Raw genomic sequence first — 16,476 nt, 5'->3', positions numbered from 1 at the left:
CCAGTCTACCTCTCATTCTGCTGCTCTCATCAGCTGGCGCTGGAGCGTAGATTTTCCTGTCACCAGCCCAGCCTCACTCAACCTCTCTCAATGCCTCACTCAGATCTCGGGTTGACAACAGGTGGACATGCTGGGGGAGCCGGTCAGGTGTAAGGCCCTGCAGGAAAGCGTGGAGGCTCAGCTCTTCCCTTGCTGTGGCCGAGAAGGTAGGGTAGCCCTTCCAGGCGTAGACATGGGTGTCAGCGGCGAATGTGCTCACACTCTATAGTTCGTTCTGCCCATGCCCAAGAGAGCGGTACACTATCCGGGGAAAGCTGGTGCCTGAATGAGCAGATCCGCCCACAGCGCCACCGTGCACTAGAATGACCAACACACAACCAGTGTTTTACAGCGGAATAATTTAAAGGTCTCATAAACTGTCTTTGTTTTTTTTTTATTTGTTTTTACTGAGGTCAACATATAATGTTATCAATATTTTTACACAATAGTAAAACTGTTTTTGAATTGTAGACTCTGAAGTTACCCCCCTTTCTGTGATTGGCGAATAGTTGTGTATGTTTGATAGCCTACATCCTTCACAGATGAACGCAGCTGAGATTTAGGTCAAAATGCATAAATACTCCAATCAAACCATCTGTCAGACAAAGCAACACTGATCACATAATGAAAACAGTTACCCTTGTGTTGCGGTATACTGTTAGTTTCAATCTTTTGGAAAATCCTGTGTCGAATTATGCATTGTTGGTAAATGTGAACGAAAGTTCTTACTAATGCGATCTGGATATTAAAAATAAAGTTATTTCACTCTTTCCTAATGTTGGGATCAGAAGGAAAGCAATGCAACACTGTTTTTCCACAGCTTGCACTGCACGTCGGGGCGGGACTAAACGAGCAGCGATGTAGAATTGGTGGGCAGGGCTAAACGTGCAATGAAGTAGTAGCAGGGCTGCGTTCAGCCCCGACAAACGTTGCACAACGTTTTTTAAACAGAATCGGTGATGCGTTTAACACACTGTTCTGATGATGCAATAGTTGCACATATAGCAGCTGAGAAGGCCATTCTTTGTGTTCTTTGTGAAGAATTTTCGGAGCCATCTATTTAGCCTCACATACTGACTTTATTTGTAGTTCATACGGTTTTAATACCCTGCATTTTCTTTCTCATTTTTAGGAAAAGCACTGAATTACCATTGTTTATTTCTATACCAAATGTCATACACTTGCAATGAAGCTAAAAATATAAACAACTACATCATTATGTTGATATCCTATATTTTTACAATAAAACTTACGACAAACATGTCTTCTAATATCCTCAGTTGTTGCGTATACCGAGCTGCAATGAACACATTTGTACATTATTTTCCTTGAAGCCATTGTGCGAGTTCACTTTAATACCGCGTGCTTTATATACATGTTGCTGCTGATTGGACTGCAGTTCTGACACACCCACCAAACAAGAGAAAACGCATCTCAAACCCCGTTGCACACCGGTGCACGCCGTTTCCAGGAAACATGACGTTCAATCCGGAAACCGTAGCAAAACGTTGTGCACCAGTTTTGAACTTGAACATGCCCCAGGTGTTGATCTTCCACAGGGGTTTATCCTCAATATTACATCATAGAGTAATTAATCATTAATAAATGACTGTTAATTAAAATAAAAATTTACTGTTAATGTTTAATAAAGAGCAGTCAGTGAAAGTGCATAGTGCAGAGACTGTCAGTCTCTGTGGCGCAATAGGCTAGCGCGTTCGGCTGTTAACCGAAAGGATGTTGGTTCGAGCCCACCCAGGGACGAAGGAAGCTTTTGTGCTCGCTACGGCGGCACATATACTAAAATTGGATCGATACAGAGAAGATTAGCATGGCCCCTGTGAAAGGATGACACGCAAATCCGTGAAGCACTCCATCTTGGGGAAGTCGTGGCCTAATGGTTAGAGCGTCGGACTCCCAATCGAAGGGTTGTGAGTTCGAGTCTCAGGCCGGACGGAATTGTGGGTGGGGGGAGTGCATGAACAGCTCTCTCTCCACCTTCAATACCACGACTTAGGTGCCCTTGAGCAAGGCATCGAACCCCCAACTGCTCCCCGGGCGCCGCAGCATAAATGGCTGCCCACTGCTCCGGGTGTGTGCTCACAGTGTGTGTGTGTGTGTGTGTTCACTGCTCTGTGTGTGTGCATTTCGGATGGGTTAAATGCAGAGCACAAATTCTGAGTATGGGTCACCATACTTGGCTGAATGTCACTTTCACTTCACTTCACTTCATTTCTTATCTGCAATTTTAACAAAGTATGTTCAGACAAAGATAAACATGCTTTCAGTAGCTTTAGTGTGGAAACATGCATAGCATATGGAGAAATCAGTTTATTTTCTAATTAACTTATAAAACACACAATGAATGAGCAAAAATAGATAATATTTACAGTAAAGCTGTATGAAAAGTTGGCTTTGTCCTTTCAGATGTTTTTTTGTCATGATGCATGACATCTTTCAGACACACATGAACAGTTTCTTTAATATGAAAACTCTTATTAAAGAAAAAGAAAATGAAAGAACACCGTCCAAAAAATGTGAAGAATGGTGTGAAACCTTAATATTGGTGTACAGACAAACACAGCCGACGTGTTTCAGATACAGTAAATGCTCTGTTATCCTGATTATGCCTTCTCTATTACCAAGAGCATCTAGTGTATTCTCAATCATATTTCTACAATAAATATACAGAAGACTGAGTTGAGTATTCCTTTGTGCACTGGAGCATTATATCTAGAATACATTTTTATTGAGTTCATTAATAAATACGAAACTTATCTGAAACTGATCTCACTCTGATTATGCGTTCGCACTCAAAGATCAGTTCTTGTAGTCAGTATTCATAGAAGAATATCCGGGTATTGCTGTACAAGCAACATTCTTAAAAACAGCTTTAGAGTTTGGGGTTGCCAGGTCTAAAGTAATTGTGCTATTTTTGCTGCATGATCTCAAACCCTCCATAGTGCTATTTTGACGAAGAAAAAAAACAAAAACAGTTTGTTCTAGTTTTGAGCAGCAGTTGGGCTGGTTTTATTTTGTAAACCTGGCAACCCAGTTGTGTCCAAAACAAGAAAGTCAATCATCCAGATCTGGAACAACCTGAGGGTGAATACATATCACATTCTTCACGTTACTGTCCCTTTAATTCCTGTATGACATAAAAACTGGTTTAAAAACGTAACATTTATGTTTCAGTTTTATACTGAATTGTCCAAGCTATCAGAGAACATTCTCTGGACATCAGTTAATGTTTTGTCGAGGTTTTCTCATCGTTATGAACAACGATTCTCCCAGAAACATGAACAAAATGTTCATTCAAAGTTATTTGGTATTTCTCAAAACCCTAACAAAAACATGAAAAGCACAGAAAGAACTTTTGAAAAATGACCAAATTTAACAGTTTCTGTAACACTGAAACATTAAAAAAATTAATAAATAAATAAATAAATAATTAGAACATATTTTGTAAATTGGGGTAATTTACACCAGATTTTTTTTTTCATTGTGTTTAATTTTTTTTATTATTATTATTTATTTATTTTTTTATCACTTGTTATGTGTTTTTTCTAAGATCTTATTTTAGAAATAAACTAATACAGTAAACTATGTATAATTTAGAGATAAAAAAACATGAAATCCACTCAGAATATAACGTAAAAATATTATGAAAAACAAAGTATATTCATATAATGAAATTAAATTTAGATTTTAAGTGTAAGTGTATGGCCTTCTTCTTCTCTTGGTTAAAAGCAGATTGTTAACAACTTTTAGGTGCATACCGCCATCTACTGTACAACTGTACAAATCATCCCTCCATAGATGTCTGGTTTGTTAGAAAGACAATATTTGTCTGAGATACAACTATTTGAAAATCTTTGATCTGAGGGAGCAAAAAAATCTAAATATTGAAAAAAAAAAATCATCTTTAAAGTTGTTCAAATTAAGTTCTTAGTTTTGATATATTTACGTAGATTTGTATTTGTAATAGATTTGTAATGATATATTGGGTTATAAATGTCTCAGTTATGCCAACAAAATAAAATCAACTAAAAATAAATCGTGCTGATGACCATCTCATACTGAAATAGATCAGCAAATAACTGATATATTGAATAAACAACGTGCTTACCTTTACTTGTTCAACTGATATGTCATTAACTCCGATATATTGGCCAATAATTCACTTTTTTTCAGCATTGCTCAATAATTTACACGAAATAATGAAGAGCACAAAATATGCTATAAAACACTGTAAAACAGTTCAGAAAGCATAATAATATTCAGTGAGACAGAACTGAAGCAGAGGAATACTTCTGTTGTGGCCTTGATTTAATTATTCAATATGATGAAATAAATCATAACTAAACAGAATTTTCTTTTAATCTAACCACTCCCATAATTCATTATGAGGATTTTTGTTCCGACCATAAATAAATATTTTAACTTTTTATTGTTGTTGTTGTATTGTTTGGGACAGTTATATCCATTTACAGATGTAAAAAAATAGATATCAGACTTAAATCATTTTAATAGAAAAAGAATAGAGCAAGCTAGTGTTAGATGTCTTTTTTTCCATTTGTTAATTGTATAATAAATACAAAGAAAAAAAATATACACACTGAAAAAAGTGCAACAGCCCTGTCTTTACTCTAAATCACATTTTATACTTAATCTGACTTAAATTATTTAATTTTCTGTCTTGTTCTTGAGCTTAAGTAAATTATTTACTTTAATTTAAAGTAAATCTAAGTTTTGTTGGTTTAATTTAAACTATTTGCTACACATCAAATCAATAATTTTGCGTTCTGTGTAAACCACGTGACCACTGACGTAATCGAGGTTGGGTTTGAGAATTTTACGATCGACGGCCATCTTGTTTTCCTCACATCCAGACTGCGGCTGACAGCAGTTCCACAATATCGGTGAGTAACTATACAAAATGCTTTAATTTACTGTAACTGCATCTGATAAATATGTAACGTTATATGATACATTTGAATAAGTTCTGTTTTATGGGTGTGTTTTGTCACATGTACATACACCCACGCATCTTTAATTGGGCGGATTGCATGAAGTTACTGACACGTTAGAGTGAGCAAAGAATCATGGATCAATGAAAAATTAAGAGCTTGATTATTTTAAGACCGCTATTAGCCGCGAAACAGAACTGAAATCGTTAATCCCACAACGGCTTTCTGTGCTTGTACACCGGAGGCTCGCGCACGAGACCCACAGCGTCAGCACTGTCTCCTGCCGTTTGAATATTAAAATATATACACAAAATATGTCGAAAATGTCCGTCTTAATGAGCTTAAATATAACACAGTGACTTATGAATTAAGAGAGTGTAAACTTTTGGGAGCACATTAGATTTGAGTCAATACACTGAAAAAAAGTGCACATGGCATGTAATTACTCTAAAGAAGTCGTTATAACGTTACTTGATCTAACTCAAAACATTACATTTTCTGTCTAGCCATCAGTGTTATGTAAATATTTGGTCAATTTAAAATTAAAAGAATGTATTGTTAGTGTAAAATATACATTTCTGTAAATTGAAATTTAAAATATTGGTTCCCATTGTCATGTGATTTATAACGTAATCCGTGTCATGCGTGAGGACGTTCAGCATTCCGCCATCTTGTTAAACCGCATGGATGAACTCGGCGTGGTAAAACGTGAATAAAGAAAATTGGTAAGTAATTTTAAACGTACATCTGGGCCGTATTATTAATATTATACGTGTATGATTTCATAAAATGTTATGTTTTACTGGTGTTTTACATACGGTTAGTATTAACGTACTAGTTTGACTGCTCTAAATCGTTTAGAAGGTTTACACGTTTCCCTCATTACAATGTTAAACCGAGTGGAAATAATAAAATAATACAAGAAAACTGCTTGAGGTGAGATGGATTGATATTGAAACGTAGTATAAAGACTGTTTCGGGTATGCTGGAGTGCGATACTGTACTGCTACATGTATAAAGTACATGCACGCTTCAGACACTTGTACAGACTTAATGTTTTTATGAAGGTATATATTATGATGATTTTTATTGATTTATGAAACTCATGTTCGCAAGTTATTCGCTCTGCTTACTTGTATGGTCTCTCATTTATGATTAACATTAGCTTTACATGAAGGCCCAAACACATTTCTTTAGTGACATGCCTAAACACTTATTTAAACTCATTGTGTCGACCAGCATACTCGCAAATAAGTGATCTGTTTATGTGAGCCAGGTGGTTAATTCATTTTGTCTTTTGTAGGACGGGGTACTGCTGAACAACAATTAGGACAGGTTTTGAATAATCCAGTCACATGAAAAACGTAAGTAATTTGCACCATTTAATTTTTGCTTTGGAGGATAAGTTTTGTTATTTATCTTTCTTCTCTCCTATGCTCTACCTCACCATTCTCATTGGCAAGTAACTCAATGTGAAAATGTCTTGGATGCCCTAATTATATGTTTTGTTGTTTAATGCATTGTGTGCATAATATGTCTTTTACAACTAGTTCTCAAAGTAATTTTTTTTTTCCAGAAGTCTATTTTCTGTTTCTCTTTCTTACAGATTAATGCAGAATTTTTTCGCATCACGACCTTACCTCTACAATCAAGATTTATGGCCTCTTTGGACTGACAGACAGCTCTCAGCTTCTCCAGGTTATTAGGAGCAAAGGTGGAGCCCTCCGTGAGAAAACTAAGGACACTATTAAAGTTATGGATCAGGTATTGGTTACATGCAAACAAATTTGCTTGTGGCGATCAATTTAGTAGTGTATTGGTCTAATAAAAACAATACATCTTGAACATTTTGTAGAGTTTGGACATAGACATCAGAAGAGAGTGCCTGCTGAAGTGCCTGATCACATACCTTGGTGAAGATGCAAGACGTCTGATCAAAGAATACCAGGTAATGTAGACAATGTAAACTACTGAAATATTCTACAACCATGTTTGCCTTAAAGTTATATTTCACTACCAAATCAACATTTCCCTACGTTTTACTCGCCCTCAAAGCATCCTAACTAAATTTCGATTTGGTAGTGACATATCACTTTATAGTTCAATTACTAAATTGTGTTATCATTTACACATCAGTCTGTGTGACTTTCTTCCACGAATATGTCTGTGATTATTTACAATGGTCAACACATTGTACGAGCGTTTGCTTGTACAAAGTGTTTAAAAGCACTTTCAAAGCTAAAGAAAGTGTAAAAGTACATCTTCACCCAAAAAATTAAAAAATTTCATCACTTACTCTACTCTTGTAATAAGCCGTTTATATTTAATTTTTATGCTGGACACAAATTTAATGTATTTGAATGAAAGTTAGCAACAGACGTTTGGGCTCTACATTGACCTCCATAGTAGGAAAGCTAAATAAATTTTGTAATTTTCAGATGAAGGGATATTTTTTATTATTATTATTTTTTTTCACATTCCCTCAATTTACTCTCTCCTATGTTTTTAGGCTGACCAGAGGGAGGAAGCAGAGAGAGAATTTGAAAAGACCACCATGGCGTTTTTTTGTGATCCGTGAAACTGATGCTCTTAGTCGTGCACTGGACATTTCCATTGTCATTGACGGTGTGGAAGTACTCAATGAATTGCCCTCTGTTGCATGTGCCTGTGTATTTGTATCAGGATGTTATTATGACAAAATAAACTGTCAAATGTTTGATGCTTGAAGTCATTCATCTTAGTTGATAAAATTACACATTCTGAAAGTAATTTTTGTTTACATATTACATCAATGTTTTAAATTGTATTTGTTTGGATATTTGGTTAGATAGAAAGTAAAAGAATTAAGTTAATACAAAGAAAAAACATTAAGAAAAAGTATAATTTGAGATCTCATTAAACTTAAAAATATTATTTGATTCAAAGATATTTTTTGCTTTGGCTAAGTAATAGATAGTTAATTCTTTCCAAAGTAAAAATTTTAAGTTGATAAAAAGTAAAGTAATTAGATGTAACAAGTTGACGCAATTTTTTTACTTTGATCCAATGAAACACTTTTTTCAGTGGTATATAAAAAAACTGAGGACCTAGCGTATGGTGTTTTTTTTTTTTTTTTTTTTTTTTTAATTAACAAGCAGTTAATAAATGAACAGAGAGCAAGTGTAAAAGGGGCAAGTTTTTTTTTTTTCTTCTTAAGAATAGAATTATAATAGAGAGTGCTAGAGTTGGGGGTCAAATAAAGATGGAAGAGATCTGTTTTTAGCTGATTCTTGAAGATGTCTAAGGACTCAGCTGCTGGGATTGAGTTATTATTTATTCCATTGACACAATATACTGTATATTTGTTGGTGATGTATTCAGTAATGATTGTGATGAATTATTATGATTGTAGAGTGTGTGTAAGGAGTTGCAACTAAACCCTGCGATCATGGAGATACTACAGAGGTGATTTAAAGAACCTTATTCACTGTAAACCTGTTTAATGCTTCTTCATGTGGTCATGCTCTGGTCTCCTTCCCAAATACACTGAAGATCTAATCCTCGGCCAGAAAAGACAAGAAGATTCGACTGAGGAGCTCATCTTCCAAACGCACTATATATATATATTATATATATATATATATATATATATATATATATATATATATATATATATATATATATTAATCACAATTAATCATCTGACAGCACTGAAATAAATACATACAATACGGCTTTACAATTGGTTCATATGATAATAGTTCAAAAATCTTGTTAGGTATATTTAGATAAAGTTAAGAAACTAATTAGAAAATCTTTACCAATCTTTGCCACTATCTTTTTAACAACTAGGTGTTAAACTTTTGTCTGCAGGAAGTTTTTAATCATTTAAAAATATAAGAAAGATCATTTATTAATTTGTTTACTATAAAAACTAGTGAGATTAAATATGTTGTGCCAGTTTTAAAATTAATATTACGCTGAATGACAATGGAACACATTTTAACCCATATTTTCAAACAAATTATCTGAAACATTACATTAGGCACTTGCATTCAATATGCTTTCTATATGTATACAATAATTTTTTTTTGTGGAATTTAACCATATGAGTCTAGTCTTTGACACATATATACTTAAAGGGTTAGTTCACCCAATAATCAAAATTATGTCTAATAACTCACCCTCATGTCGTTCCAAACTCGTGAGACCTCCGTTCATCTTCGGAACACAGTTTAAGATATTTTAGATTTAGTCCAAGAGCTCTCAGTCCCTCCATTGAAGCTGTGAGGGACAGTGAGAATATTTTGAAACATCAACAATACATTTTGGTCCAAAAATAGCAAAAACTATGACTTTATTCAGCATTGTTTTCTCTTCTGTGTCTGTTGTGAGAGAGAGTTCAAAACAAAGCAGTTTGTGATATCCAGTTCGCGAACTAATCATTCGATGTAACCAGATCTTCTTGAACCAATTCACCAAATAGAACTGAATTGTTTAAACGGTTCGCGTTTCTAATACGCATTAATCCACAAATGACTTAAGCTGTTACCTTTTTTAATGTGGCTGACACTCCCTCTGAGTTAAAACAAACCAATATCCCGGAGTAATTAATTTACTCAAACAGTACACTGACTGAACTGCTGTGAAGAGAGAACTGAAGATGAACACCGAGCCGAGCCAGATAAGGAACAAAACATTGACTCATTCTCGAGTCAAGAACCGGTTGCATCGGTTTTCGGATCACCAGTAGTTCTTTCTGACAGTTCGATTCAATAAACCGGTTAAAGAAAACGGTTCACCGGTTCTTTTGCGCTCGAGGTAATGGCGTCATTTGTGATGATTGCCCTTGATTCAAGCCTTCGGTTTACCCGCGCTCATAACATTAGCACAGAATCAGTTCAGAATCAATCACCAAAAGAATCAGGTCGGTTCAGACGCTCTGTGTGTCAGTCTGCTTCACGCTGAATCACACATGTGCAGTATCATCAGCTCCTCGGTTCTCGAATCAGATGCGTATGACAGAAACGGTTCTTGACTCGAGAATTAAAAAAGTTTAACAGCTTAAGTCATTTGTGGATTAATGCGTATTGGAGACGCGAACCATTTCAAACGATTCAGTTGGATTTGATGAACTGGTTCAAAAAGATCCGGTTATGTTCTCGAATGATTCGTTCGCAAACCGGATATCACAAACTGCTCTGTTTTGAACTCTCTCTCACAACAGACACGGAAGAGAAGACAATGCTGAATTAAGTCGTAGTTTTTGGACCAAATGTATTTTCGATGTTTCAAAAAATTCTAACTGACTCTCTGATGTCACATGGACTACTTTGATGATGTTTTTCTTACCTTCCTGGACATGGACAGTATACCGTGCACACAGTTTCAAGAGCTTCCTGCCTTCAGCTCCTGCGTTCCCCTGAGCGCTTCAGCACCACTGAAAGAGCTTTTAAAAGAGTTTGGGTTGTATTTGCATCTTCTTAAAGATGTCATTCCACCCGTGTGTTTCTGGGTGCGGTCGATATATCGCTCCTCGTGATGACCACGATCGCTGTGTCACGTGTCTGGGCTTCCAGTACACTGAGACTGCATTTGTGGATGGCTCATGTTCTCATTGCGGGGACATGACCATCTCAGCGTTAAGATTGAGACCTTGACCTTAACGTTAAGATCGATTACCTTAAAAGGTATAGAGTCCCCTCTGCCACACTCCTTCTAGCACCTCTTCTCGTAAGAGGGCTACTTCGGCTGGTGGCCCGGGTGATCTGAAGGTTACTGTGTGGGGTTCCCCGACGAGCCAGCTTCCTCCGCCACACCTCCCTCACAAATGCCGCAGCCGTTTGAGTTTCCGGATGAGTTTGCTGGACCCTCTCAGGTCATAGCTGTCAACATTGAACATTGAAAATAAGGGAGATTTCCCTGAATCCATCCCCAAAATAAGGGATTTTTTTTTTTTTTTTTTACACGATTCTTATCCACAAACTTAAAAAAAGCCCTAATCATTAACAGTCTAAAGAGTTTATAACTACACAATATATATTAAAGAATGACAGACCAATTGATATGTTAAAAGTGATTTATTTATGATCAAGGTAATATTAATAATAATTTAATATTAATAATAATTTTGTGCTATGAAACGTTGTTTTTCCTGTCAACGACAAATTTTGCAGTAGGCATAATTTGGACCTATATGGCTGCTTGTCAGGGAACGTAGTGGAAGGTGGACTCCCATTTATTCAAATATCGGCATAATGTCCTCGGTTTTGTTTGGTGATTAATTCTGTGATTTTGGCATTTGGCGTCCTGATCCATCATTGCACATCACACTCATCTACTCTACTCTCAAAGTTCACTTCCCGCTACTTTTTTAATCTTCCTCCCACCCGCTGGTGCCGCTGCAACTGTCTTCTTCTTCGATGGTAGCCTAAGCTACTGTATACTGCCACCTGCTTTACTGGAGGTCTAGCAACCCAAGTCCAAGCCACTTCACAGACACAGATAGTTGCGTGTTCTGAGTTGACACAGAATGTAAAAATACGGGATATTTTATGGGAAAATACTAAAATGGAAGACAGCGGGAAAAGAGCTAAAACACCTGAGAAACCAGGGAAAAAATGGGAGGTTTGACAGCTATGTCTCAGGTTCCTGACATCTCATTTGGGGCTAGGGAGGAAGACCTTATGTTGATCCCCACATCACAAGGCGGGCTTGAGTCCTTGGGCGATGAGGATTCGGCTGCGTTGCCTCCCTCAGGAGTGCCAGTGTTGCCAGAGGCTGATCCCGAGCTGATGGCCATGCTTTCCTAGGCAGCTGAGAACATCGTGCTTGAGTGAAATCCTCCACCCTGTCCCAAGCGCTCAAGGCTGGACGATTGGTTCCTGGGGCCTGATCGTGCTGATCGCCAGCACCCCTGCTGATTCCTTTCTTCCCGTAGGTGCACCAGGAAGTGACCAGTTCATGGAAGGCACCTTTAACTGCCCGAAACGTTCTGGTGCTTCCGCCACCTTCACTGCCCTCAATTGCATAGCAGCCATGGTGTATGCTGGTATTCCCCCTTGTGGAGCATTCTGTTGCAATGCAATTGTGTCCTTAAATCACCTCCACACGGCCTGGCAGTTAGCCCAGCATTCCCCTCAGGTTTTGGGGTGTTCACGCAGCAATGATGGGCAAGGATGCTCATGCTCACGGAGGTCATGACCCTGCTGGCAAAGGGCACGATAGAGCCAATCCCTCCAGCTGACATGAAGTCTGGCTTTTAAAAACCTACTTCATAGTGCCCAAGAAAACAGGTGGTTACGACCATTCCTGGACTTAAACCAAGCTCTTCACAGACTTCTGTTCAGGATGTTAATGCCCAAACACGTTTTCAAATGCATTCGCCCATTGAATTGGTTTGCAGCAATCAACTTGAAGGACGCGTACTTTCATGTCTCCATTCTTCCTTGTCACAGACTGTTTATTCGGTTTGCTTTCGAGGGGCAGGCATTTCAGTTCAAGGTTCTCCCATTCAGGTTGGCTCAGTCTCCCTGTATCTTTATGAAAAACGCGGAGGGAGCCCTGCCTCCTCTCAGGGAACAAGGTGTCCATATCCACCGGCTGATTCTAGTGCTCGGTTGTGCAAACACAGGGATCGTCTCTAGGTTACGTATGTAAGCCTAGTTCCTCAAGGGAATGAGATGCTGCGTCGAAAACGCTTTGGGGAACGCGTTTAGCGTGAGCGACTCTGAATATCCTATCCAATCTGTTTTATGGAAGTCGTGGTCTAATGGTTAGAGAGTCGGACTCGCAATCGAAAGGTTGTGAGTTTGAGTCTCGGGCCGGCAGGAATTGTAGGTTGGGGGCAGTGCATTTACAGTGCTCTCTCCACCCTCAATACCATGACTTAGGTGCCCTTGTGCAAGGCATCGAACCCCCAACTGCTCCAGCATAAATGGTTGCCCACTGCTCCGGGTGTGTGTTCACAGTGTGTGTGCACTTTGGATGGGTTAAATGCAGAGCACAAATTCTGAGGATGGGACACCATACTTGGCTGAATGTCACGTCACTTTTTTTCCACTTTTTTATAGAAGAGCGTGATGTCACGGGCGGGGTGACGTAAGCGACCAGGAAGCTGTAAAGGCACGAGCCGTGCAGTTGGCTTCAGCTTCGAGTACCAGAAAGCGCCGGTAGGGGTGCCGGGGGTATGGCCTCGAGATGCAGTGTCTCTTTCCCTCAAGGAACTAGGGTTACATACGCAACCTAGAGATGTTCCTCTTCAGGAACTCGAGGTGCGTCAAAAACGATATGGGGAACGAGTACCAACGCTGCCAGACTACCAAACCCCTGCCTAGTGTGTATCCGAAAAGCACAGCTTAGGACAAGAGGAATAAAGTGCCTGGAGTGACTGGCATGACCGCGCAGCATTGCAGATGTCCAGCATGGACACACCTGCTAGAAAGGTCTTGGAGGCTGCCATACCCTGTGTAGAGTGAGCCTTGGCTCCCGACAGCTGGGGATGACCAGAGGACTCAAAGTGACATTGATAGTCTCAACTATCCAACGACTAATAGTCTGCTTAGAAGCAGGAAACCCCTCTTGGGGGGACCGCAGCATACAAGCAATTGGTCTGTTTTTCTCCACAGGGCAGCTCTGTGGACGTATGCATACAACGCTCGAGCTGGACACACACAATTTAGCTTCTTTTGGTCAGGCTCCCGAAAGGGAGGAGGACAGAAGGCCTGCAGCACTACAGGTTCTTTGGTGTTATAGGGGCCACCATAGGAACATATCCCGCTTGAGGGTACGTATATAAACACTTTGGTCATGCCAGGTGCAAAATCAAGATAGGTAGGGGCCACTTAGCAGGCTTGTAAATCTCCTACTCTCCTCAGAGAGGTAATGGCCAACAGAAAGGCGGTTTTAAGAGTCAGATGTCTGCGAGATATCTTGAATCGGTTTGAATGGAGATTTGCAGAGAGCCTCTAAGACCACACACAAGTCCCAGGGGGGAACACGGGACCGTACTGGAGGTCTCAGCCTCAGCGCACCGTGGAGGAAACGTGTAACTAAGGGGTGTCTTCCCAAAGACTGGCCATCGAGAAGGGCGTGGTAGGCCGCAATGGTGGCCACGTAAACCTTCAGTGTGGAGTCGGTCAACCCTGCAGGGAGCCTGGCCTGTAGAAACTCCAGAACTGTACCAACTGGGCAGTTTGCTGGGTCTAGCTGGCGGTCTCTGCACCATGAGGTGAAGAGTTTCCACCTCAGGGCGTACAGTTTCCTCGTTGAGGGAGCTCTGGATTGGAGGAGGGTCTCAACAACCTCAGTTGAGAGACCAGCTGCTAATAGTTGTGACCCTTCAGGGGCCACACCCACAACCCTGCACAACTCCGGGCGAGGGTGAATTATCGTGCCCTGCACCTGTGAGAGTAGGTCTTTCCTGATTGGTATCTCCCATGGAGAGCCGTTGAGGAGCGAGACCAAGTCTGCAAACCATACTCGGCCCGGCCAGAATGGGGCTACTAATAACAGACGGACCCCGTCCCGGCGTACTCTCGCCAGAACTCCCGGGAGCAGAGCAATAGGGAGAAAGGCGTACAGACGAAGCCTCGGCCAGGTCTGTACCAAAGTGTCTAGTCCCTGAGGAGCTGGATGAACTAGAGAGAACCAAAGGGGACACTGAGATGTCTTTTGAGTCGCAAAAAGGTCTACTTGAGCCCTGCCAAAAACTCTCCATATCTGCTTCATCACCTCGGGGTGAAGCCTCCATTCCCCGGGCCTCGGCCCTTGTCTCGACAGTATGTCTGCTTCCTTATTTAGTTTCCCAGGAATATATACTGCTCTTAATGAGAGGAGTTTGCTCTGGGACCGCATAGGGATCTGGTGTGCCAGCTTGTACAAGGGGCGCGAATGCAGACCTCCCTGGTGGTTGATGTAAGAGACCACCGATGTGTTGACAGTGTGCACCAACACATGGTGACGCTTTAGGTCTGGGAAGAAGTGCTTCAGTGCACGATAAACTGCAAGCATTTCTAGACAATTGATATGCAATGTCAGATGGCGACCACTCCACAGACCACGGGCAGGGTGGCCAATCATGACTGCACCCCAGCCAGTGAGGAATGCATCCATCGCTAGTCAAGTCAAGTCACCTTTATTCAAATAGCACTTTAAACAAAATACATTACGTCATAGCAACTGAACAACATTCATTAGGAAAACAGTGTGTCAATAATAAAAAAAATAGTTAAAGGCAGTTCATCATTGAATTCAGTGATGTCATCTCTGTTCAGTTAAACAGTGTCTGTGCATTTATTTACAAGCAAGTCAACGATATGTGGAAGTATGCATCTTTGAGAGCTATTGTGACAAACCAGTCCTCGGACCTGATCTGACATACAACATGCGTGATCGTGAGCATTCTCATAACTGAGCGATTTAAGACCCTCAAGTCTGTAATCGGACACAACCCCCCATCCTTCTTTGTAACTATGAAATACCGGCTGTAGAACCCGGACTCCCTGTCTTGAGGAGGGACCACCTCGATGGCCTCCTTCTCTAATAGGGTTTTCACTTCCTGTTCCATAACCAGACCTTGCCTGGGGCCGGCTATAGTCGGAATGACCCCGAACTGAATACGGTAGCCTTTATCTACTGTAGGCAGGACCCATTGAGATACATTTGGCAGTAGTTTCCATGCTGCTAAATAATCTACTAAGGGAATCAGTCTCTCGAAACTGACCTCTGGTGTAAGAGGCCCCGAAGGGGTAGCGAGCATCTCAGCTCCGCTACGCACGAGGGCGGAAAATACTGAGAACATTGCTTGCTGGAGGCCGCTGCACCCTGGAACTCTGTCAGGGTTGGCAGACCGGCCCCTAGAGGGTGCTGAGGTGAAACGGGCACCGTGTAATGTGGTGTACGCCGCTCTACCCCAGTAGGGGCCGCCCTCTGCAGTCGTGACTGAAACGTGTCAGGACTTCTTAATCAAGGGCCTCACAGCCTGAAGGACGGCCCTCAGATCCGCCTTAGGCTGGTAAAACCCTGGTTCAGAGTGTTGCCTTGTTGGTATAATTCATATCTAACTTCTCATAGTCAGATAGATACTGAATTTAATTCCTCAGAATTAATGCAGTTGACCAATCAGACGAGTAAAGACGGTCTGGTTTTCGTAAGATTTGCATTAAAACGGAAAATTATGTAATACACGGGTTGCCTCGGCAACATGCGAGCCGCTTAGTCACACAAACAATATTAATCAATCGGAGATAAGTAGCTGCAGCTGCGAGTTAACAGAGGGGGAAGGAACTGCTGTGCATGCTTCCGAACCTCGAGAATGAACTATAAATCTTGGGAATATGGGTGGAGATAGGTAGAGCCGTCTTAACCCCGTCCTTAGATATGTGAGAAGCACAGTCAGCCCCCTTATTTTCTCCCAAGAGCTGACTGCGTGAGCTGCGCTCCTCATTAATGCTGCTCGCGTTGCCTCGGCAACACACGAGCCGATAAGTCA

General features: G+C 40.4%; 1 long non-coding RNA gene and 2 other non-coding genes across 4 annotated transcripts; all 3 read left to right on the top strand.

Annotated features, from left to right (window-relative positions):
* The first annotated feature begins 1,726 nt into the window (after nucleotides 1-1,726).
* Nucleotides 1,727-1,800, top strand: trnan-guu (transfer RNA asparagine (anticodon GUU)). The gene has a single exon. It is a non-coding gene; the product is annotated as a tRNA-Asn (tRNA).
* A 12-nt stretch (nucleotides 1,801-1,812) lies between these two features.
* Nucleotides 1,813-1,919, top strand: LOC113112255 (U6 spliceosomal RNA). Its single transcript, XR_003293411.1, has one exon. It is a non-coding gene; the product is annotated as a U6 spliceosomal RNA (small nuclear RNA).
* Nucleotides 1,920-4,793: 2,874 nt separating this feature from the next.
* LOC113112083 (uncharacterized) lies at nucleotides 4,794-7,723 on the top strand. 2 transcript variants are annotated; one of them, XR_003293389.1, is made up of 5 exons: nucleotides 4,794-4,958; nucleotides 6,310-6,370; nucleotides 6,613-6,770; nucleotides 6,862-6,954; nucleotides 7,516-7,723. It is a non-coding gene; the product is annotated as an uncharacterized LOC113112083 (long non-coding RNA). The 2 variants fall into 2 exon arrangements; XR_003293388.1 differs by lacking the exon at nucleotides 4,794-4,958 and adding an exon at nucleotides 5,621-5,731.
* The last annotated feature ends 8,753 nt before the right edge of the window (nucleotides 7,724-16,476 follow it).

Source organism: Carassius auratus, chromosome 12, assembly GCF_003368295.1.
Source record: "Carassius auratus strain Wakin chromosome 12, ASM336829v1, whole genome shotgun sequence".
Lineage (NCBI taxonomy): Eukaryota > Metazoa > Chordata > Actinopteri > Cypriniformes > Cyprinidae > Carassius > Carassius auratus.
Note: the sequence above shows the minus strand (reverse complement) of the source record. Positions and strands in the feature narration are given on the sequence as shown.